A 25,128-nucleotide genomic window follows, 5' to 3' on the forward strand; every position below is an offset into this window, starting at 1 on the left:
TTAAATAAAATATAATATTAAATTAATTCCATCTTTTTCCTTTTCTTCTTCTAAGGACATTTAAAGTTGTAGATGGGGCTTGCCCTTGTGGCTCCCAGGGTATTTCTAGAGATAGCAGTGATCTAGAGCTTAACCTTGGCTTTGTGTGTACATGAACACACCACAGATAGTTGTGGATTTACTTATATTATTGGGTTCAAATCTCATGTGGGTTGAGGGAGGGGGTTAGACAAACACAAAGACTCCAATATCAACACAACCCTCAGACCCTGGACCCTGGAGCCCCTTTGGATGGCAGGTGAGGCAGGCACAGTGTGGAGAGATTTTGACCATTAGAGGGCACTGTTGCAACTACTCTGAGGGCTGCTGTGAAAGGACCCAGTGGCCATCTAGCCACCAAAGCTGTCTTATCCCCATAGTTAAGGGGAGTTTGGGATGGACATGTACACACTGCTGTATTTAAAGTGGATAACCAACACGGTCCTACTGTATAGCACAGAAAACTCTGCTCATTGTTATGTGGCAGCCTGGATGGGAGGGTTCAGAGGAGAAAGAATACATGTATGTGTACGGCTGAGGCCTTTTGCTGTCCACCTGAAACTTACAACATTGTTAGTCAGCTATAATCCAATATAAAATTCAAAGTTAAAAAGCTGCCTTCCTTCGCCCTGAGGTCTACAGGAGCTTCTGGTTGCCCAGGCTGATCTCTGCCTGCCATCCCACATCAGAACTTCCAGGCCTGCATCTCCGTGGTGTCCAGGGGCTTGAAGAGAGAGGCCAGGGGGCACCCTCTTACTGAAAAACTTGACACTGAAGCATGACACTCAGTGCAGAGAGAGCAGGAATGCTGGACACACAGGAGGATGGGGGAGCCTCCTAAAAGAATGACCATGATCCTTACAGCCACAGCACTTCACAGCTTCTGAGACACTTTAAGAGCAAACATGATGGAGCCCCCTGAACCCACTTATCCATCAAGCATGACAGGCCTGATACTCCAGGGTCATGAGATATTTAAGAGGTCCATGAAGATATTTTAATTTCTTTTAAAAGCTGACGTGGGCATGGCAACCCACTCCAGTATTCTTGCCTGAAGGATCCCCATGGACAGAGGAACCTGGCGGGCTTCAGTCCATGGGGGCCACAAAGAGCTGGACACTTCTGAGTGACTAAGCACGGCACACAAAAGGAAGCAAATGAGTATAATCTGGCTTGGATTGTATTCGTGTTTATACCAACACAGTAGTACAAAAATTTTTTAATATTTTTGCCCACTGAAAGCAAAATTGCCCAGGGCCCACCAAAGTCATAATGCAGCCCTGAGAGGACCTACTGTACACCAGGGGATATTTCATCAAGTCAACTAATTTAATCCTGACGGCAAGTTGTGAAATGCATGTTACTATTAACCAGGTTTTAGAGCTGAAGTCGGAGAAGGCGATGGCACGCCACTCCAGTACTCTTGCCTAGAAAATCCCATGGATGGAGGAGCCTGGTGGGCTGCAGTCCGTGGGGTCGCTAAGGGTCGAACACGACTGAGCGACTTCACTTTCACTTTTCACTTTCACACATTGGAGAAGGAAATGGCAACCCACTCCAGCGTTCTTGCCTGGAGAATCCCAGGGACGGGGGAGCCTGGTGGGCTTCCGTCTATGGGGTCACACAGAGTCGGACACGACTGAAGTGACTTAGCAGCAGCAGAGCTGAAGTAACTTGTCAGGATGGTACCAAGAGGAAGCAGAGGGATGGGACTTGAGCCCCATGTGACTTCAAGTTCAGCGTGCATTTTTCATCTCCCCAGGTCATAAGAAGCTGGTCACAGTGTGCTCTGGTCTGCCATTCTCCATCCTGCCCCAGACCGTGGCCCTTCTGCTGGGTCCTCCTCTACCCTTCCTTACATGGGAGCAGCACAGCTGTGCTGCTCCAGGAGGCCTGTTTCAGGCTTCTGCAAACCTGTTTCCCAGGTCTCTGCCTACAGCAACCCCCACCCCACCCCTATCCCGGCACCCAGGACCTGCTGCGTGTGGCCAGAGACAGTGGTTCCTTATTCTCTTCTACCATATTTCTGAGGCCCTCAGGGCAGTGTTGGGGGTCACATGTGTGTGCCAAGTTGCTTCAGTCATGTCTGACTTTGTGCGACCCTATGGGCTATAGCCTGCTAAGCTCCTCTGTCCACGAGATTCTCCAAGTAAGAACACTGGAGCCGGTTGCCATGCCCTCCTCCAGGGGATCTGCCTGAGCCAGGGATTAAACCTGTGTCTCCTGCAAGGGCAGGTGGATTCTTTATCTCTGACTCACCCTGCTGCTGCTGCTGCTAAGTCGCTTCAGTCATGTCTGATTCTGTGCGACCCCATGGACTGCAGCCTACCAGGCTCCTCCGTCCATGGGATTTTCCAAGCACGAGTACTGGAGTGGGTTGCCATTGCCTTCTCCGGCCTCCACTCCTGAATAGAGCTTCGTACTCAGTGTATAGAACAGAACAGGCAGGGGGCGCTGCAGGGCCGAGAGGAGGAAAGATGACTAAGCTGGAGAGGGTGGGGGAGGGCGAAGAAGGCTGGGCTGGGTCTCCAAGCGTCTGATGCTCCTAGACTCAGGACTATCTCCTTCTCCTCAATGGTTTAGCCATCAAAGTACCTGCCTGTTCAGTCGTGTCCGACTCTTTGCGACCCCATGGACTGTAGCCCACCAGGCTCCTCTGTCCGTGGTATTTCCCAGGCAAGAATACTGGAGCGGGTTGCCATTTCCTACTCTAGGGGCTTTTCCCAATCCAGGGATTGAACCTGCATCTCTTGTGTCTCCTGCTTTGGCAGGCAGATCTTTACCACTGCACCACTTGGGAAGCCTCAGCCATCACAGAGATTGATTACAAGAAGGTAAGGGACCTCCTGTTGCAGCGAAAGAATCTGTGTACTTGCTCCTTGGGGAGGGGACCTCCTTCCCATTGAATGAATGCGCAGAACCTAAGTCACCAAGGCCAAGGTCCTGTGGAGTGTTCAGAGCCAAGAACTGAGGCCGGGCTCCGGGTGGTCCGGTCAGGGTGAAGCCCCCGGAGTCTCCTTGATTTGGCCGCTAGGGGGACCTACTGAGCGCCCGCTCTCCAGCCTCCCCTTGGTCTCCTCGGTCGCCGGGATCACAGTCTTCCACCGTCCCCGAGTCAGACCTCATCCCGAGGCAGGGACAGCGCTAACTTATAAAACCCATGCAATTGAGGTCTTGAGCGTTCAGAACAGTCAAGACCCAGCTCTGGGCAATGCTCCTGAAAATGCGGGTCCTTTCAAGCTGCATTCTCGCCCCCTTCCCCTGTCCCCCTCAACCTCTGGACCAATTTGTTGTTCAGTTGCTAAGTCGCGTCCAGCTCTTTGCGACCTCATGGACTGCAGCACGCCAGGTTTCCCTTTCCTTCGCCGTCTCCGGACCAAAGAGCCCTCCAAATTCTTCTCCAAGTCCAGCCGATTATTCACATGGCCAGCAGAGGGCAGCAGAACACACCCGAAGTCTCTCTCCTTCCAAAGATGACTGACATCTCCCCACCCAGCCCCAGCCCCACCCCCACACCCCACAGGCATGCAGGTCTGACTTTGTTCTCTAGAAATTAGAGCCCCTGAAGGTCAGAGGGGTGATGGGCCCCAGAGATTTTTATTTTTAGCTCATTGCTTCTCAAATTTAATATTGGGAGCTCCCTCTTTTAAAAGTTAAATATGTATATAATGTGTGTATCACATATATTTCCAATATTGTCTTACATAGTTTTTGTTTTGTAATTATGCTACTAAAACATATACAAAGGTAAAACTACCTATGAACCTGTTATACTGATAACGCCCACACAACAAGAAACAGAAATAAACATTCCAATTAAACGAGAACAAATCTACAAACAAAATCAATAAAATTCAAAGTAATCCCATTGATGTATGTGATCTCCCATGTACTGCGCTCAAATCTCTGGTGTCCTGTGACAGGGGCACTGCACTCCTTAGACATGATTGTTCTCACTCGTTAGTGTATTTACCTCCCTTTAGCGGTGGAATAACTTTCTCCTCCATCACTTTTTGTGTATTACACATGGGGACACATCCCAAGCACAGTTCGTTGTGATGTCATGTAACCTTTGCATCTGTTTGCCTCTCCTTACTGGTTTGTGATAATTGAGGTGATATTGTTGCTTGCAACTGTAAACACAGGTACAAATGCAGACTGTAAAATTATGTGTGGACTTACTTTTAAGGTGGCCGGACAGATGGTGCAGAAACTGCCTTTAAAAAATTATCAAATGAAATCACACACACAAATATACTACTGATCAAGAATTCTTGAACAGCAAGAATATTTACTCTTTGATATTATTTACATGTGAAATCTAAAAATAGATACAAATGAACGTATATGCAAAACAGAAACAGAATCACGGACACAGGGAACAAGCGAGTGGTTGCCACAGGGGAGTGGGAAGGCAGAGGGGAAAATCAGGGATACGGATTAAGAGGTACAAACGACTGTGTATGAAACAGATGCACAGTGAGGATAAGTTGTAAAGCACAGGGCGTTATAGTCATTATCTTGTAATAACTTTTAATGGCATATAGTCTGTAAAAGTATTGAATTACTATGCTCTATGCATGCACGTTTAGTCACGTCTGACATTATGTGACCCTATGGACTATAGGCTGCCAGGCTCCTCTGTCCTTGGGATTTTCCAGGCAAGAATACTGGATTGGGAGCCATTTCCTCCTCTGGAGGATCTTCCCAACCCAGGAATCGAACCTGTGTCTCTGGTGTCTCCTGTGTCTCCTACGTGGGCAGGCAGATTCTTTACCACTGAGCCACGTGGGGAGCCCCCGTTCTACTGTATACATGAAACTAATATTGGTAAATCGACAATACTTTAATTAAAAAATAAATAAAATTGAAAAAGAATGCCGGTCTGGAGCCAAGTTTGACAAACATCTTCTCCCCCAACCCTTGCTTTTTACAGATGAATGAACAGCCTCAGAGAGGAGAATTGACTTAGCTAAGGTCACACAGCTAATTAAATAAAAGCTTGATAACTCTGAGTCTCTCTCACTTTGCAAAGCAATACTTCCTGTTATGGGTTGGACCCAAGGAAAGGAGTTTGGGGAATTCTCTCAGGAATTCACCATTGCAGTTCAGTGATTTCCTGCACATTTCAAGCTGCCATCTTGCAAAGTTTGGAACAGGAAAGAAATTAGACATACACAGCCACTGCCATGGACAGAAAGAACTTGTCTAGAGCCCTTCTAGACTCTGGGGTCTGCAGAGAAGGCCCAATCTGCACCTGTCTATATGTTTTCACTTTCTCACACACACACACACACATACACACACACACAAACACACACTGAAGTTTATAGAAAGAACAAAATATATACTTATTAAGTCTTTCAGGAATTTATGCCTTATTGGATACTATGGTTAGGGCTTGCGGGAAGCGTACTATCATTGCCCCAGCTCCAGGGGCAGGTTTTTAATCTGAGGTCTACTAACACAGAATTGATGCTTTTGAACTGTGGTGCTGGAGAAGACTCTTGAGAGTTCCTTGGACTGCAAGGAAATCCAACCAGTCCATCCTAAAGGAGATCAGTCCTGGGTGTTCATTGGAAGGACTGATGCTAAAGCTGAAACTCCAATACTTTGGCCACCTCATGCGAAGAGTTTGACTCACTGGAAAAGACTCTGATGCTGGGAGGGATTGGGGACAGGAGGAGAAGGGGAAGACAGAGGATGAGATGGTTGGATGGCATCACCGACTCAATGGACATGGGTTTGGGTGAACTCCAGGAGTTGGTGATGGACAGGGAGGCCTGGTGTGCTGTGGTTCATGGGGTCACAGAGTCTGACGTGATTGAGCGACTGAACTAAACTGAACTCCCAAAGGGGACTTTTCTGGTGGTTCAGTGATAAAGAATCTGTCTGCCAATGCAGGAGACATGGGTTTGAACCCTGGGTTGGGGAGATCTCCTGGAGAAGGAAATGGCAAGCCACTCTAGTATTCTTGCCTGGAAAATCTCATGGACAGAGGAGTTTGGTGGGCTACAGTCCATGGGATCACAAACAATTGAACACAACAACTGAACAACAACAGCTCTCAAAGTGTCCATGGCTAGAATTCTAAGTGTTTGAAAACCAAATGGGAAAAAAACTGCATCTTTATTTTCCCCAGCCTGTACCTGAAATTTATCACTTCCTTAAAATATAAATGTTGACAACAAACCAATTAACTCTAGTAGCACCCGGTACAGAAAAATCACAGACATTTTCACATGGTATCGTAGAAGCAGTTGTAGGTGTCTTGAAGTATCATTAACACTCATGACTACTTTAAAATAATATTAGATTTGACACTATGCCAACCAGTCCATTCTAAGGGAGATCGATCCTGGGTGTTCATTGGAAGGACTGATGCTAAAGCTGAAACTCCAATACTTTGGCCACCTCATGCGACAAGTTGACTCACTGGAAAAGACTCTGATGCTGGGAAAGGTTGAGGGCGGGAGGAGAAGGGGACGACCAAGAATGAGATGGCTGGATGGTATCACCGACTCTGTGGACATGAGTTTGAGTGAACTCAGGGAGTTGGTGATGGATAGGAAGGCCTGGAGTGCTGTGATTCATGGGGTCGCGGAGAGTCGGACACGACTGAGCGACTGAACTGAACTGATATTTAATTATTAATAAAAGCATACATTTCTATATTCAGTTCAGTTCAGTTCAGTCACTCAGTTGTGTCTGACTCTTTGTAGCCCCATGGACTGCAGCACGCCAGGCTTCCCTGTCCATCACCAACTTCTGGAGCTTACTCAAACTCATGTCCATCAAGCCAGTGATGCCATCCAACCATCTCACCCTCTGGTGTCCCCTTCTCCTCTTGCCTTCATACTTTCCCAGCATCAGGGTTTTTCCAAGGAGTCAATTCTTCACATCAGGTAGCCAAAGTATTGGAGTTGCAGCCTCAGCATCAGTCTTTTCAACGAATATTCAAGATTTATTTCCTTTAGGATGGACTGGTTTGATCTCCTTGAAGTCCAAGTGACTCTCAAAACTCTTCTCCAACATCACAGTTCAAAAGCATCAATTCTTCAGCACTCAGCTTTCTTTATGGTCTGACTCTCACACCCATACGTGACTACTGGAAAAACCAAAGCTCTGACTAGACAGACCTTTGTTGGCAAAGTAATATCTCTGCTTTTTAATATGCTGTCTGCTGCTGCTGCTAAGTCACTTCAGTCGTGTCCGACTCTGTGCGACCCCATAGACGGCAGCCCACCAGGCTCTCCCATCCCTGGGATTCTCCAGGCAAGAACGCTGGCGTGGGTTGCCATTTCCTTCTCCAATGCATGAAAGTGGAAATTGAAAGTGAAGTCGCTCAGCCATGTTCGACTCTTCGTGACCCCATGGACTGCAGCCTACTAGGCTCCTCTGCCCATGGGATTTTCCAGGCAAGAGTACTGGAGTGGGGTGCCATTGCCTTCTCCAAATATGCTGTCTAGGTTGGTCATAACTTTTCTTCTAAGGAGCAAGCATCTTTTAATTTCATGGCTGCAATCACCATCTGCAGTGATTTTGGAGCCCAAGAAAATAAAGTCTCTCACTGTTTCCATTGTTTCCCCATCTATTTGCTATGGAGTGATGGGACCAGATGTCATGATCTTAGTTTTCTGAATGTTGAGTTTTAAGCCAACTTTTTCACTTTCTTCTTTCACTTTCATCGTAGGCTCTTTAGTTCTACTGAGCTTTATGCCATAAGGGTGGTGTCATCTGCATATCTGAGGTTATTGATATTTCTCCCGGCAATCTTGATTCCAGCTTGTGCTTCTTCCAGCCCAGGATTTCTCATGATATACTCTGCATATAAGTTAAATAAGCAGGGTGACAAAATACAGCCTTGACATACTCCTTTCCCAATTTGGAACCAGTCTGTTGTTCCACGTCCAGTTTGTTGCTTCCTGACATGCATACAGGTTTCTCAAGAGGCAGGTCAGGTGGTCTGGTATTTCCATCTCTTGAATAATTTTCCACAGTTTGTTGTGATCCACACAATCAAAGGCTTTGGCATAGTCAATAAAGCAGAAATAGATATTTTTATGGACCTCTCTTGCTTTTTGGATGATGCAGCAGATGTTGGCAATTTGATCTCTGGTTCCTCTGCCTTTTGTAAATCCAGCTTGAATATCTGGAATTTCACGGTTCATGTACTGTTGAAGCCTGACTTGGAGAATTTTGAGCATTACTTTGCTAGTGTGTGAGATGAGTGCAATTGTGTGGTAGTTTGAACAGTCTTTGACATTACCTTTCTTTGGGATTGGAATGAAAACTGATCTTTTCCAGTCCTGTGGCCAAAGCTATTTTCCAAATTTGCTGGCACATTGAGTGCAGCATACTACATGTACTTAAAAGTATTTTGGTAACTGTCTCTCAGTATAATTGGTTTCCTTTTTTATCCCATGTATTTTATGTTGTGCTTTTTAAAATAGGCTGTTCTAGAAATTCACACACAAGAGAATTACTCTATAATTGTGGAAACCCTGTAAAGTTATGATTTCTTGAGCGTCAGTTATAAATCTGGCACGTTCTGGGTTCTATACAGTACATTATTGCTTAATCTTACAACAGTGAGTTGGAGGTTATCATTCCCCTTTTATACATGAGGAATCTGAGGCTCAGAGAGGTGTCTAATATCACTCACTTCACAAAATACAATATGTCCTGTACTATAATAGATATATTGTCTAGGATTGTAAAAGACCCTGATGCTGGGAAAGATTGAGGGCAGGAGGAGAAGGGGACGACAGAGAATGAGATGGTTGGATGGCATCACCTACTGAGCAGACGTGGGTTTGAGGAAACTCTGGGAGACAGTGGAAGGACAGGGGAGCCTGGCGCGCTGCAGTCTATGAGTTCTCAGAGAATCAGACACGACTTAGCGACTGATCAACAACAGCTGTGATAGAAGCAGAGACACAGTGAGGGTAATACAGCATCTGTGTTTGTTCACTGCTGCGCCCCCCACGCCTTATACTGCCTGATGCTCAGTGGGCGTTTGTTGAATGACTAGATGAGAAGACATCAGGTGGCCCTGCGAGAGGTGGGATAGGAAATGCTTCATAGGAAAAATGAGAGTTAAGATGAGCCCTGGGACTTGGGGAAATGCAAGCTGATATAAAGCAATCATGGTCCTCCATTCCCCATACCAGTTTCACAAAGGGCTAATCACCTGACTTTGGCCCATGAGATGCAAGGGAAAGCTCATCCAGAACTGGCTCTGCGTCTTGACGTTGGAATAGGAGGTGGGGATGCTTGGAGCCACTGCAGCCACTTTGCCCTCGTGAGGGTGGCAGAATAGAAAGGAGACAGGGTCCTTGGCCCTCAGAGGCGCTGTGAACCTCTGGGCTGAACAGCTCAGCTTCCCACCTCTGGATTTCTAGTTAGAGGAGATAACAAGGCTGACTATATTTAAATCCACTTTAGTTGAGTTTTATGTACTTTGTGGCTAAAGGCATCCTAAAGAGAAGGTGTTTGTGAAAAGAAAGGTGTCAGGAAAGACTTCCATGTTTTCTAAGAAGCTTGTGGTTTATCCCTAGAGGTGGTGATGTGTGTGTGTCAGGGGTGTGTGTTATGTGTTAAATGATTGGAAGAAGGGACCAAAATGGTGTGATTTATGTTCTAGAAAGCATACTTTGGAATGGTGTGGGGGATGAGAGAGTGCAAATATTTAACAAAACGTGCAAAGATAGTAAATAAGCAAAGGGTGGGGGTCTTGTTGTGTTTTCATCTTGAGGAAAAAGAGAAATGGAGTAAATAGCATGTTGAAATTGGAAATTTATGGTAGAATTCAACTTCCAGGGGACCCACCATGGAGTGGATCCAATCCTGCAGACTTCAGAGAGGACAGGTTGTGGGGAGGATGCTCAGGACGGTGACCTGAGGTCCTGCCAGGACCAGGCCACCAGCATCATCGATGAAAGGGTCAGTCTGTTTATTTGCTCATGGATCAGTTGTTAAGATTCAGCACTTTCACTGACATGACCCGGGTGCAATCCCTGGTCCAGGAGCTAAGATCCCACCAAAAAAAAAAAAGAGAGAGAGAGAGAGAGGGTCAGTCTGCCCATTGCCATTTAGTACCAGGAACCTTCTGTTCTAGTCTACATAATTCTTTGAACATCAGTAGGGCTTCCCAGGGGCTTCCCTAGTAGCTCAGCTGGTAAAGAATCCGCCTGCAATGCAGAAAATCCTGGTTCAATTCCTGGGTCAGGCAGATCCCCTGGACAAGGGATAGGCAACCCACTCCAGTGTTCTTGCCTGGAGAATCCCAGGGACAGGGGAGCCTGGTGAGCTGCCGTCCATGGGGTCACACAGAGTCGGACACGACTGAAGCGACTTAGCAATGGCTCAGATGGTGAAGAATGTGCCTGCGATGCGGGAGATCTGGGCTCGATCCTGGAAATGCAAGAGATTCAGGTTTGATGCCTGGGTTAGGAAAATCCCCTGTGTAGGAAATGGCAACCCACTCCAGTATTCTTGCCTGGAATATTCCATGGACAGAGGAGCCTGGGGAGCTACAGTCTGTGGGATCACAAAGAGTCAGACACAACTGATCACACACACAATATTTCAATGATGTTTAAAATTTTTTAAATTTATTTTATCTTTTGGCTGTGATGGGCCTTCATCATGGCCTGTGGGCTTTCTTCAATTATGGCACTTGGGCTTAGTTGCCCTGTGGCATGTGGGATCTTAGTTCCCCGACCAGGGATTGAACATGTGTCCCCTGCATTGAAAGGTGAATTCTTAACCACTGGACCACCAAGGACGTTCCTCTTTCTACAATTTAAGTGGTTCCTCTCAATGTGACAGAATACACCCTCTCTTTTTTTAGATAAACAAAAACTTGCTGTGTTTGGGTGTGTTGATCTGTGTGTAATTGACTCAAAGAGTTGGACCAGATTGTTCCAGGCATCCAAGCCAATTCTGGGGACAGAAGTGGTCCTCGTAGTGGACGTGGGAGTGGCCTGGGAGTCAGAAGTCCCCCTTCCTGCTCCTGTTTCTGCCATTGTCCAGCTGGTGGTCTCAGATGTGTCTCATCCCTTCTTGGCGCTGTGCATGGTGGGTTTGGTCCTCTCTCCCTGCCCCCAATTCCTAAACTCTGTGTTCCTTCCCAGTCTCCATGTCCCTCCATTGGGCTGCATCTTTGACTTTCATTGGTCCTTCACAGGGAGAGGATGGAGTTCCTCAGAGTAAAAAGTTGCTCTCAGTGTCTGGTTTGGAATCAGTGGCCAAGTGGACGTGCACCATTTATAAAGTCCCTACTATGTGCTCAGTACCATGCAAGGCATGCGGAGGCATCCAGAAGAAGAAGGTCGACCCCACTCTCCAGGAGTTGCCTGTACACACACACACACACAGAGTGTTGGGAGCCTGGGTAGTTGTCTGTGGTGGTTCTGAGAACAGGGGAAGTCACTAGTGCAGTATTGACAACTAGTAAAAGCTTCTAGAGGAAGACATCCCTGGCAGTCCAGTGGTTAAAACTCTGAGCTTCCAATGCAGGGGACACAGGTTCAATCCCTGGTCAGGAAACTAGGACCCCACATGCCATGGGGGCAACTAAGGCAGCACCCTGCAACTACTGAGCCCACGTGCAACTAGGGAAGCCTGCACACCGAAACTAGACAGAAGCCCCCACTTGCCACTATAAGAGAAAGACTTCAAGCAGTAACAAGGAGCCAGAACAGCCAAAAAAAATAAAATCTTCTAGAAGGAGTGAACCAAATATATTTGGGGTTTGAAAGTGAAAGTCACTCAGACATGTCCTACTCTTTGAGACCCTGTAGACTGTAGCCTGCCAGCTCCTCTGTCCATGGAATTCTCCAGGCATGAATACTGGAGTGAGTAGCCATTCCCTTCTTCAAAGGATATTCCCAACCCAGGGATCAAACCTGAGTCTTCTGCATTGCAGGCAGATTTTTCACCACTAGTGCCACCTGGGAAGCCTATATATTTGTGGTTTGGGCTAAGGGAATTCTTATCAACTGTTATGGACTGAATTGTGCCCTCCCCCTCCAGCCCCGCACCCACTGGATGGATATTCTTATGTTGCAGTCCTAAACCTGAGAGTGTAACTATATTTGAAGACAGGGTGTTTATAGAGGTAATTAAGTTAAAGTGAGGTCATTAGGGTGGGCTGTAATCCAACATGACTGGTGTCTTTATAAGAAGAGGAGATTAGGACACAGGCACATACAGAAGGAAGATGACGTGAAAACACAGGGGGCACATGATCATCTTCAAGCCAGTGAGACAGATCCTGCCCTCATGATCCTCAGAAGGAGCCCACCTTGTGGACACCTTATCTCAAACTCCCAGTGTTCAGAGCCGTGAAACATAGTTTCTCTTATTTAAGCCACTCAGTTTGTTGTCCTTAGTTATAGTCCTAATATATACCTTAATATACCTTTTAAAGGGGCTTCCCAGGTGAGTCAGTAGGTAAAGAATCTACCTGCAGTGCAGGAGATGTGGGTTTGATGCCTGGATTGGGATGATCCCCTAGAGGAGGACACGACAACCCACTCCAGTATTCTTGCCTGGAGAACCCCATGGACAGAGGAGCCTGGTGGCCTACAGTCCCTGGGATCGCAAAGAGTTAGATATTTTTATATATATATATATATATATATATATATATGTATATTTATTTATTTATTTGGCTGCACCAGGTCTTGGACAGCAAGGAGATCAAACCAGTCAGCCCTAAAGAAAATCGACCCTGCATATTCATTGGAATGACTGACGCTGAAGCTGAAGCTCCAGTACTTTGGCCACCTAATGTGAAGAACTGACTCATTAGAAAAGACCCTGATGCTGGAACGATTGAAGGCCGGAGGAGAAGGGGGTGACAGAGGACAAGATGGTTGGATGGCATCACCGACTCAATGGGCATGAGTTTGAGCAAGCTCCGGGAGATGGTGAAGGACACGGAAGCCTGATATGCTGCAGTCCCTGGGGTGGCAAAGAGTTGAACGGGACTGAGTGACCGAACAACAAAAGGTCTTAGCTGCGGCACATGGGATCTTCATTCTTCATCACAACATACGAGATCTTTAGCTGTGGCATGTGGGCTCTATCTCCCTGACAAGGGATCAAACCCAGGCTTCCTGTCTTGGGAGCTCAGAGTCTTAGCCACTGGACCACCAGGGAAGTCCCAAAATACCTGTTAATATACATATAAATATTCATTCATTCATTCTTCCAATACATTAAAAAAATATATTTGTTTATTTGGCTGAACTGGGTCTTAGTTGCAGCATGCAAGATCTTAGTTTTGAAATGTGGGATCTAGTTCCCTGACTAGGGATTGAACCCAGGACCCCTGCTTAGGGAGCAAAGAGTCTTAGCCACTAAGCCACCAGGGAAATCCCCATCTAATACATTTTTAAGGAGTGCTGGTTGTAAACTAGGTATGAGCTTAAGCATGGGTTTAGATATGCAGATATAACAGGTAAAGTACCTGCTCCTCTGGAACTTTCATTTGGGGGAGGGCAGAGGGCAGGCAATAGAGGAATAAATAAATAAGCAAGCTAAGTCCAGAGTGTGATAAGGCTCCAAAGGAAAGTGAACAGAGAGGGTGAAGATGTGATGGAGATCAGAGGAGCAGGGCTGGTTTTGGTGGGGTCTCTGAGCCACCCCAGCTGTGAGGACTGGATATCCAGCAGGAGAACATTTCAGGGAGAAGTCACAGCTACAGGAAGGGCTTAGGGTTGCGGCTTGCTTGGGTGGTTGAGAATCCCCAAGCAGATAAATATCGTGGCCAAGTCTGTAAGGGGACAATGGGATGGAATGAGCTTTTGAGCCCAGGGGGACCCCATCAGGCAGACCCTAGTAGTCCCCAAGAGAGGCTTGGGATGAAATGGTTTAATTTGTATGCTTAAAAGATCAGTCTGGAGCATATAATCCAGGAATTCTGCTTATGGGTATGTAACCCAAAGAATAGGTTTTTCCTGGTGGCTCAGTGGTAAAGAATCTGCCTGCAATGTAGGAGACATGGGAGATGTGGGTTTGATCCCTGGGTGGGGAGAATCCAGAGGAGGAAATGGCAACCCACTCCAATGCTTTTGCCTGGGAAATCCCATGGATAGAGGAATCTGGTAGGCTACAATCGATGGGGTCGCAAAAGAGTTAGACACGACTTAGAGACTAAACAACAACAAGACCAAAGAACTGAAAGCATAGACTTGAATAAATATTTGTACACCCATATTCATAGTAACATTATTCATAGTAGCCAAGACATGGAAACAACTCAAGTGTCCATCAAGAGACAAATAAGTAGGGACTTCCCTGGTGGTCCAGTGGTTAAGACACAGAGCTGCCAATGTAAGGGGCATGGGTTTGATCCCTGCTCGGGGAGCTAGTATACCACATGCCATGCAGCATGGCCAAAAGACAATAATAATAATAATTTTTTTAAAAAAAAGACCCCATAAAAGAGATGAATGGGTAAACAAATGGTATATCCACATATTATCCAGGCTTAAAAAGAAAAGAAATTTTGACGTTTGCTACAGCATGAATAAGTTCTTGAAGATATTACTCTGAGTGAAAGAGCCAGACACAAAAGGACAAACACCATATGATTCCACTTAGATGATGTACTTAGAACAGCAAATTCATAGAGACAGAAAGAGACAGGTGGTTGCAGGGGCTCAGAGGAGGGGAATTAATTAATGGGTAGAGAACTTTCAGTTTGGGATGATGAAAATGTTGCGGAGGTGGATGGTAGTGATAGTTAAGCAAGACTGTGGAGAAACTTAATGCCATTGAACTGGACACTTGAAAATCATTAAAAGGGCAAATTTCATGTTATGTGTATTTTAACACAAATTTTATTATTATTTTTGTTTTGGCTGCACTGGGTCTTTGCTGCTACAAGTAGGGGCTTCTCTCTCACTGTGGTGTGTGATCTAAGTTGCCCCACGGCATGTGGGATCCTCGTTCCCCAACCAGGGATCAAACCTGAGTTCCCTGAATTGGAAGGCAGATTGTTAACTGCTTCTGGGGAGTGGTTAAAATCACAAGTTTTAAAAACCAGTCTGGTTGCAGCTCAAGTGTGGGGAGAGGAGCAGACTGAAAGAAAGTGGGCAGGCAGCCCAGACCACTTCCCCATCACTCTGAACCGTACCAGGCTGGCTTCAGGTTTCCCACTCCAAAACCTTCCCAAGTCCCAGTGCCATAGACGCTGAGCCTGGGTCCGAGGCTCCCCACATAGGGATCACACTGAGACCTGGCCTTTGGCGTTGCATTGTTGCTATGGTGGCAGGCTGTGGGGAGGTTGGGGACGGGGGATGAGGGTGTGGCCCTGGGCCACCAGCTGCTGCTCAGACCCCTCACAGTCTCCCAGGAATTCCTTCTTTGGCCCATGGAGCTGCCTGGGCAGGCCCGCATTTGGGAATCACCCTGCCTTGAAAAAAAAAGGTGAGAGAGTAAGAAAAGCAGAACAATTAAAATCTTAGTGTATGAATAATTACATTTTAAAAATCCCCACATTTTTTTTACATCAAAAAGAATTCTGTAATCAGAGGTTTAATTTGCAGATTTAGTGGCATTTGGCAGGTTAAAAGTAGGTGCTGTGAAGTGAGTAAGCGTGGGATTTGGGGCTGGAAGCAAAGAATGAGAGAATCTGCTGGGCCAGAAATCCTGGCTTTGAGCTGCCTTGGAGATTTGCAGCCTGACTTCCTCTGCCCATAGCCACCCTGGACTACATCCTCTTGGGAGAGGAAGGTAGAGAAGGGAGGAGGAGAGGAATGAAGCCCTCCAGGCGCCCTCCTTCTTCTAAAGAGCTTTATTGTATGTTTATTTTTTTAAGTAATCATTTGTTCATTGCAAAAAAAAAAAAAAATTCTGACTTCCCTGGTGGTCCAGTGGTTAAGAATGTGCTTGCCAATGCCAGGGACACAGGTTCGATCCCTGGTCTGGGAAGATTCCTTCTTCCAACTAAGCCCGTGTGCCACAACTATTGAGCCTGGATGCTGCCACCACTGAAGCCCAGGCACCCTAGAGTCCATGCTCCGCAGCAAGAGAAGCCATTGCAATGAGAAGCCTGTGAATAGCAACCAGAGAACTCCCACGTGCAGCAATGAAGACCCACACAACCAAAAATAAATAAATAAATTTTTAAAATTTGGAAAATACAGGAAAAAAAAATAAAAGCAATAATCACCTGTAGTTTCACTGTCGGAAGGTAGCAAGAGTACATTTTCCTCTTCTCTAAGATAGTGTGAAAAGACCAGGGAAGCCTGGTGTGCTGCAGTTCATGGGATCGCAGAGTCAGACACGACTTAGCAGCTGAACAACAATGTGGAAAAAATCCTTTGGCCAACTGGATTGGGCTTCATGAGGCGCATGTCTGCTATCCTCACCCCTCTCTACTTGTTCTTTCTCTCTTCTCTTCGGGAAGTCTCCCTTTTTTTTTCTTCCCAGTGAAAACCCAAACAAAACAGGAGCCTTGACATATGAAAGTCAGGTAGGGAGACTTGGGTTCAAGAACCTTTCCAACAGAGGTGCTAGAGGAGCAGCCTAAAGGTAGGGGCTCCAAGCTGGTGATCCTGGTTAAGGGAGGGGTGCAGCTGGGTGGGCAACAGAAGAGTTATTCTAGGGTGGCCTTTTCAGAGGAAGGGAAGGGAAAAATGCAGGCGAGGGTGGTGTTTATCCTCTGTATCAACTAGTCATTGGTTATAGGCTAGCCCCAGGAACAGGGAAATTGGTGAGGTGATGCCCTTCCACTGAGGTGATTTCTGCTTAAGTTTAGGGTTCAGGGTTGTCTGTAGTAGAGCTCCCAACAGCTGGGGTGTAGACTATATGCCCTTCAGTCCTGTAGGGTGTGTGTATGAGAGAAATAGTGACAGACAGGCAGCCAGGGTGACAGAGAGACAGCCAGGGTGACAGACTGGATTGCTGGAGCTCACCAAGGCCAAAGTCTAAAAGCAGTACAAGGCAGAGAGCAAATGTATGGGAGGAGGAAAAGAGGGAATGGGATGAGTTGGGAGATTGAGAATGAAGTATAGGTATAAAGATACTATGAGTAAAACAGATAACTAATGACAACCTACCAGAGAGCACAGGGATCGCTACTCAGTGCTTTGTTGTGGCCTAAATGGGAAGGAAATCCCCCACAGAGCGGATAATGTATACCTATAGCTGATTTGCTTTGCTGTAAGTAGAAACTAACACAAGATTGTGATGCAACTCTGTGCTGTGCTTAGTATCTCGGTCACATCCGATTCTTTGCCACCCCATGGACTGTAGCCCTCCAGGCTTCTCTGTCCATGGGGATTCTCCAGGCAAGAATACTGGAGTGGTTAGCCTATGCTTGCTCCAGGAGGACTTCTCAACCCAGGAATCCAACCAGGGTCTGCTGCACTGCAGGCGGATTCTTTATCATCTGAGCTCCCTGGGAAGCCCTAAAGCAACTATACTCCAATAAAATTAAAAAAAAAAAAAAACATAAAAAATTCCAAACAGTACAAGACAGTTACCCCCTGGAGAAACCTTACCAGTGGTCTCTGTGAAGACAAACGCAGGAAAGGGACACTAGCTGGGCTGTCCTGAAGCTCACACGGAGAGGAGGAAAGCCACTTTAGGGTACACCATCTGCGGTGGAACTGCCACCATGATGCAGATTTTCATGAAGACCCGGACAGGGAAGAGCATCTCTCTCAAGGTCAAGCCCTTGGATACAATAGAAAATGTAAAGGCCAAGTTCCAGGATAAGGAAGGAGTTCCTCCTGACCAGCAAAGACTGATCGTTGCTGGCAAGCAACTGGAAGATGGATGTCCTTTGTCTAACTACAACATTCAAAAGGATTCCACTCTTAATCTTGTGCTGAGATGTCATGGTGTAGCTAAAAGAAGGAAGAAGTCTAATGCCACTCCCAAGAACAAGCATAAGAGAAAAAAGGTTAGGCTGGCTGTCCTGAAATACTGTAAGGTGAAGGAGAATGGCAGAATCAGTCGCCTTCACTGGGAGTGTCCTTCAGATGAACAATGTGCTGAAGTTTTTATGACCAGTCACTTTGACAGACATTATTATGACAAATGTTATCTGACCTATTGTTTCAATAAACCAGAAGACAAGTAATTGTATACAGGTTAATAAAATACATGAATTAATGAACTAACAAAACAAAACAGAAGGGAGCAAAGCCAGGGGCAATCTGGCAGTTTGGCAGAATAGGACAGGCAGTTTTAGGAGGCATGAAGGCAAAATCCAGAGTGCTAACAAAACAAGACCTTCCTGAGGAAGCCAAAGCTGCCAGCCCCATAGCCTGGAGTACCTTCATGGTCCAGTGGTTAAGAATTCACCTGCCAGTTCAGGGGACATGGGTTCAATCCCTGGTCTGGGAAGATTCCACACGTAATGAGGCAACAAAGCCTGGGTGCCGAAACTACTGAAGCCCACGCGCCCTAGAGCCCCTGCTCCATAACAAGAGAAGCCACTGCAATGAGAAACCCTCGCTCCAAAACTAGAGAGTATCCCCTGCTCTCCATAGCTAGAGAAAGCCTGCACACAGCAATGAAGACCCAAAACAGTCAAAATAAATAAATAAAAAGTAAATTAAGTTTTAAAAAACACTTAATAAAAGTCGGTTGTTGAATACCAAACACCAGTGCAAGCTGTGTTAGATGTTATATGTGTACAATTAGGTAAAGTTTCCTGTCATCCTTCAATAAGGTTCATCGTTTTCAAAAAAAATATTATCACATGCTATTATCAATGTCACCTGTATAAATGCATCCAGTATTTTTTAAAGTAGATATATTAGAGAAAAAACAGAAAAGATTCAGGGAACTGCTCTATTGATACAGTTATTAAGGGTCCAATGTTCATTGGAAGGACTGATGTTAAAGCTGAAACTCCAATACTTTGGCCACTTCATGCTAAGAGTTGACTCACTGGAAAAGACTCTGATCCTGGGAGGGATTGGGGGCGGGAGGAAAAGGGGACAACAGAGAATGAGATGGCTGGATGGCATCACCGACTTGACAGACATGAGTCTGAGTGAACTCCGGGAGCTGGTGATGGACAGGGAGGCCTAGCATGCTGTGATTCATGGGGACGCAAAGAGTCGGACACGACTGAGCGACTAAACTGAACTGAACTGAACTGAATGATTTGAGCCATGGTGAGGCTAACTCACCCAAGCAAAGATAACTTGTTCTACCTCGAACTCCTATTACTGAGAAAGAAACGTAATGCTTGGCAGACTTTTGGTTTTAGAAGTTACACTTGGCAGACTTCTTTGGGTTTTAGAAGCTACGTATTCTATATTTAGGAATCCTGCAAAGATCCATTTATCAGGAGATACAGAAAGCTGATAGTTTTGAGTGGTGCAGTGCATGCATGCTAAGTCCGACTCTTTGCGACCCTATGAACTGTAGCCCGATAGTCTCCTCTGTGGGATTCTCCAGGCAGGAATATTGGAATGGGTTGTCATGCCCTCCTCCAGGGGATCTTCCTGGCCCAGGGATGGAACCCGTGTCTCTTATGTCTCTTACATCAGCGGGCAAGTTCTTTACCAACAGCGCCATGTGGGAAGCCCTAGTTTTGAGTGGGGTCCAGAGGAAAAGCAGTTCTCCAGCAGCTCCCGATTAAAGCACAAGCAGCCTTGCTCCCTGGTTTGTACAACCTAGAAGATCACACAGCATCAGACTTATCTGTGGTAGAGAAAGATGCCAGGTCGATCTTCTATACATCCCAGTAAGAGTGACAACACAACGTGAGGGCTCAGGAAACAGGTAGAGGCATTTGCAGCAGAGAACTATGTACCTTTACTGCAAAAACAACTCCTGATGTATACCTGGGTTCTTGTAGAAATACAGCCTCTGACCATGGGAAGTCAAGTGGCCATGAGGTCAGGAGCTGGATACTGAGAGAGCCAACAAGTATAGGCCTGGGAAGGAAGCAGCAGAAATCTATCATATAATGAAAGTGCTCCATTGGGGATTGGGCTTTAGTGGGCTGAGGAGACAAGTGGATGGCCTGGACATCCACACCCTTTCCTGCTACTGCTTTAAAGCACCTCCTTAGTTCACATCTGCGATCTTATGTAAGGAGGAAGTGCTCCTCATGACCAGCTGACAGACAAAGCAGAAAAAGAGCCCAGTGTGGATCATAGATGGGTCAACTGAGTGAGAGCTGCCAGCCCAAAGTGGACCACAGGTACACTACGGCCTCCCTTGGGGTGGCCCTGACTGGTAATGGTAAGAAGACCTACCAGTGGACACTTGATCGTCCCCTGTGAGACGGAGAAGTTGCCTGAGGAAGTGTCAACAGACTCCTGGTGTTTGTGCTGTTTCCTCGGCCGTGTCTGACTCTTTGTGGCCCCACAGACTGTATTCTGCCAAGCTCTTCTGCCCATGAAATTTTCCAGGCAAAAATCACTGAAGGCATTTCCTTTTCCAGGAGAGCTTCTCAACCTAGGGATCGAACACACGTCTCTTGTGTCTCTAGCATTGGCAGGCGGATTTTTTACCACTAGCGCCACCTGGGAAGCCCTAATAGACTCCCAGGCTGTGATCAATGGCTTGGATGGTTTGTCAAGGGCCTGGAAAAGCAATATTGGAAGCTGAAGGAGAAGTCTGGAGAGGAGCCCTGTGGAGAGACCTTTGGGGGTGGTCGCTAAGCGTTAGAATCTTTGTACTGACCCATTGATGTCCATCAGAGAACATTCTCTGCAGGAGAAGGAGATGAACAACTGAGTGATTAGGACTTCAGTCAATAGCTGTCAGCCCACTTCTGTTCTCATCCTCCCCAGTGTTTGCACACTGGCTCATGAACAGAGTAACCCTGGTGGCAGAGAGGAGATCATGCACTGACCCAGCAGCATGGACTTCAGCACCCCAAGCAGTTACCTGCACTCCATAAATAGCTTTGTGATCTACATCCAATCCAGCCTCTGGATCCGAATACTATTTTACAGGGAATACAAAAAAGGGAGGAGAGAAAAACACTTTAAATCACACCAGAAGGATGCAATCAACAAAATCCAAACTGTGGGGAACACATAGGAAAAATGCCTGAATTTCTTCAACAAATAAACTGCAAGATTAGAAACAGTATGGGGGCTTCCTCAATGGCTCAGTGGTAAAGAATACACTTGCCAATGCAGGAGACTCAGGTTTGATCCTTGGGCTGAGAAGATCACCTGGAGGAGGAAACGGCAACTCACTTCAGTATTCTTCCCTGGGAAATCCTATGGACAGAAGAGACTTGTGGGCTACAGTCCAGAGGTGGACACGACTGAGGATTAAGTGCCCGAGAGAGCATATATTAAAAGATTATTTAAAACCTTAACAAATTGTAAAGTCAGGTCGTTGCTTGGATTATGATTTTTTTAATGGAAATAATTCTGACATTTATCAAATAATTGGAAATGTGAAAACGTAATAGATATTTTTTGATACTAAAGAATTATATTTAACTTTTAAAATATGATAATGGTATGGTGGTTATGTTTTAAAGAGCAAGAGAAGAATCCTAACCTTTTAATGAAATATTTATGGATGAAATGTTATGATGACCGGAGTTTGTTTCAGATCAAATCAGAATGAGAACATGGATGAGGTATAGACAAGGTTGAACTATGTGGCTTGATGTTTATTGGAGCTGGACAATGGTTACTTGGGGGTTCATTATACACTTCTGTTCCCTTTTTGGGTTTTCCTTTTTTGTTTGTTGTCTTTGGTCATGCCTTGCGGCATGTGGCATCTTAGTTCCCTGACTAGGAATCGAACACAATGTCCCTGCAGTGGAAACACAGTGTCTTAACCACTGGATGCCAAGGAGGTCCCTTACTTTTTGTACATTAGAAATTCTCCACTTAAAAATCAGTTGTGTGATCAAAATGTGTTTCCTTACCTATAAAATAAAGGTAAAAGAGACATCCTCCAGCCTTTATCAAGAAACCCTGGGTGAGTAAACTAAGATAATAGATATGGGGGGGAGGGAATTTGTAAAGTTAAAACGACTAAGCAAATTAAAATGAAATAATATTGAAAAGGAGCAAGACCCTATGGTCCTTGCTCCCCCACCATGACCTCTGCCTGCTTTTTGTCTGTGGAAAACTTTAGTCAAAGAATAAGTTTAACAGAGAAGTGAGAAATGTGGAAACAAAGGAAAATCATCAAAGGAGAATAAATAATAATAATGTAGTCATTAAGCATAATCAAGGACCTTTAGCTCTTTCTCAAGGGCTATGGATAATATTCTGAGCCACATCCTGTGAGCTGTCTAATAGACACTAGAACACCAGGTCGAGAAATTAACTACATGATGGCCAGACTGTACCCAGGACATGAGCTGCCACAATTCTGAGAACTGACTGCAAAGAAATGGGAACAGATGGACCCCGGAATTGAAGATTAACTGTACCCAAAACAACCAAGATGATGCTAGTCAGACCACTGATGACCAATTTGAAGATGACTGTGCTGTTTCTACATGTAACTGCCCCCCCAACACACACACACACACACACACATACACACACTCTGTCTATAAAAAGCTCTCACTGCCTGCTTGTTGGGATGGGTGGGGGTCGGGGTTGGTCTTTGGACAGACATCCACCACCCCCATCCCAGTTGAAGGCATTGGAAAGAAAGCAAACTTTCCTTTCTACCAACATGGCCTGTTTATTGGCTTTTGAGTGATGAGCAGCCGGACCCCAACTCCACTGTCCCCCCAGCTCTTTTGGTAACAATATGGTAGATGAAACTCTGAGAGGGGCTTGACTTGAGCCAGTGTGTGCAGATGGGAAGAACTGCCCCTGATCCCAGGACTAGAAGGATGCTCTGGGATTTTTCAGGCTGGGCTCCAGGACTCCCTAGGGGTCCTCAGAGTCCCTGTAGGGGCCTCAGTGGGAGGCCTGTCGGGAGAAGGCTCCTGGCTCTTACTCCTGCCGTCTCTAAAGCAGTTCGGCTTTAATCTGTTTGTTATCATCAGCTCAGGACCAGATTAAGACTTTAAAGGCCCCAAATACTGAGAAACTACTATGCCTCCATGCCTACATAGAACTTGTTTTTAGTCACTGACATTAAAGTAGCCCATTTCTAGTTTTGCTGATGGAAACATTTTCACTGTGTTTACATGAGTGGAACTTTTCCCTCTCCCTTTTGCTACTTTACTGCTGCTCTGAGCCTATGCTTAGTATGCCCATAGCATTGACTGGGGTTTCACAGTACATTTCATTTAAAAGGGAAGTTTCACTGCTAAAACTTTTGATCAAATCTAATATCCATTTAAATCCTCTCTCCAACAGCTCACCAAGTATTCCTCCAACTTTGGCTTTAACACCTCCCATCCTGAAGATTTACTATCCACTAAATGACCCTGGCACATCTTCAGATTATTATTAGAAAGTCTCGTGTTGAGGCCAAACGTGTCATCTTGAAGCTTCCACCATTGGTTGGTCTTCTGCCCCCAGGGCTACACTGAGCAAATTTAATCCTTTCTGCACCCATCTGCTCTGCTTAGCCAGGTGCTCAGGCGGAGTTCTTGGAGTTAACTTGTTTCCCTCTGTCTCCCCAACCCTGACTCCTCAAATAGTCTCCGCAGACAGTAATAGAAGTGATGATGACAGTAACAATAATAGCCACAATTAGCTGAACTCACCAGAGTCACACAGCTGAAGGATTTTATTTTATTTCTGCTTTATTTATTATTTTTATTTTTTTAGACTTTTATTTTATGTTGCAGTGTAACCTACTACGGGCTTCCCTAGTGGCTCAGATAGTAAAGAATCTGCCTGCAATTCGGAAGACCTGGGTTCAATCCCTGGGTGGGGAAGATTCTCTGGAGAAGCGAATGGCTACACACTCCAGGGTTCTTACCTGGAGAATTCCATGGACAGAAGAGCCTGGTGGGCTACAGTCCATGGAGTCGCAAAGAGTGGAACATGACTGAGTGACTAACTCCTTCACCAGAGCCAATTAACAACGTTGTGATAGTTTCAGGTGAACAGCAAAGGGACTCAGCCAATGAAAGACACGAATCCATTTTCCCCTAAACCCCCTCCCATTCAAGCTGCCACATAACACTGAGCAGAGTTCCCTGTGCTATATAGTAGGTTCTTGTTGATTATCCATCTTAAATATAGCAGTGTGTATGTGTTGATCCCAAACTCCATAACTATCCCTTCCCCCTTGGTAACCATGAATTTGTTTTCTAGTGAGTCTGTTTCTATTTTGCAAGTGAATTCATTTGTATAATTTCTTTCACTGCTGGACTGGAGGATTTTATTTTATTTAGGTTTTCTTTTCTTTTTAAACATTTATTTGTTATTTATTGGACTGCAGGATTTTAGAACCAAATGCTAGTTTGTTTGATTCTGGGGTCTATGTTTCTGGCCTCTATATTATGCTTTTAACCTCCCATCTAATATGAAATAAGCTCAAAGTTTTATCTCTTCAGAACATTCAGAAACCATTGGTATAAGAAAAAACTTTCAAGTGTCCTTCAGCTTTTGACAGTGAGGCATTGTCTAGAGTCTGAAATATGGAATCAAGGAGTCTTCACTTGTCATTCGAAGGCCATGCCCCTGGGTTGAATGGCTGTGATGGGTCTGTTCCACTCCTCACTTATGGAGGCCTCTCTTAGATGTGGGGGTAGGGCTGTCACTTATGATGGCCTTTTGGCGGCAGGACTGAATCTGTTGTCGGCCCTCTGGATCATCGCTGATATCTTTGGTGATGTCCTGTCCACCCGGGGGATATGTACCCTGTAGGAAGTTCATCGCTGAGTATTAGATAGTGTCATTAGCACCTCATTAAAACCAAGGAAGGTGGGGGCTTCTAGTTGGCTTTTTTGGGTCCCATGCCAGTGCTCTGGCTTATAAGGAAAGCTGGGCAAGCAATTTCATGAGTTTCTGCTTCCTTATTGTGATGTGGGCTTCTCTCATCAAAATTTATAAGGATGAGAACTCTTCCAACATAGGAAGAGAGAACAGATGCGATGAACTGAAAATGCCCATACCTCCATAGGTATGCTATTTCCCCCGGTCTTTTTGTTTAATGAATCAACATATATTTATCAAGTCCAAGTTCTCTGTAAGACACAGTGAATGG

General features: G+C 45.7%; 1 pseudogene; it reads left to right on the forward strand.

Moving 5' to 3' along the window:
- Positions 1-17,680: 17,680 nt before the first annotated feature.
- LOC129539211 (ubiquitin-ribosomal protein eS31 fusion protein pseudogene) lies at positions 17,681-18,145 on the forward strand (annotated as a pseudogene).
- The last annotated feature ends 6,983 nt before the right edge of the window (positions 18,146-25,128 follow it).

The sequence above is a fragment of the Moschus berezovskii genome, chromosome 11, assembly GCF_049115385.1.
Source record: "Moschus berezovskii isolate FMDL1 chromosome 11, NW_MosBer_1.0, whole genome shotgun sequence".
NCBI lineage: Eukaryota > Metazoa > Chordata > Mammalia > Artiodactyla > Moschidae > Moschus > Moschus berezovskii.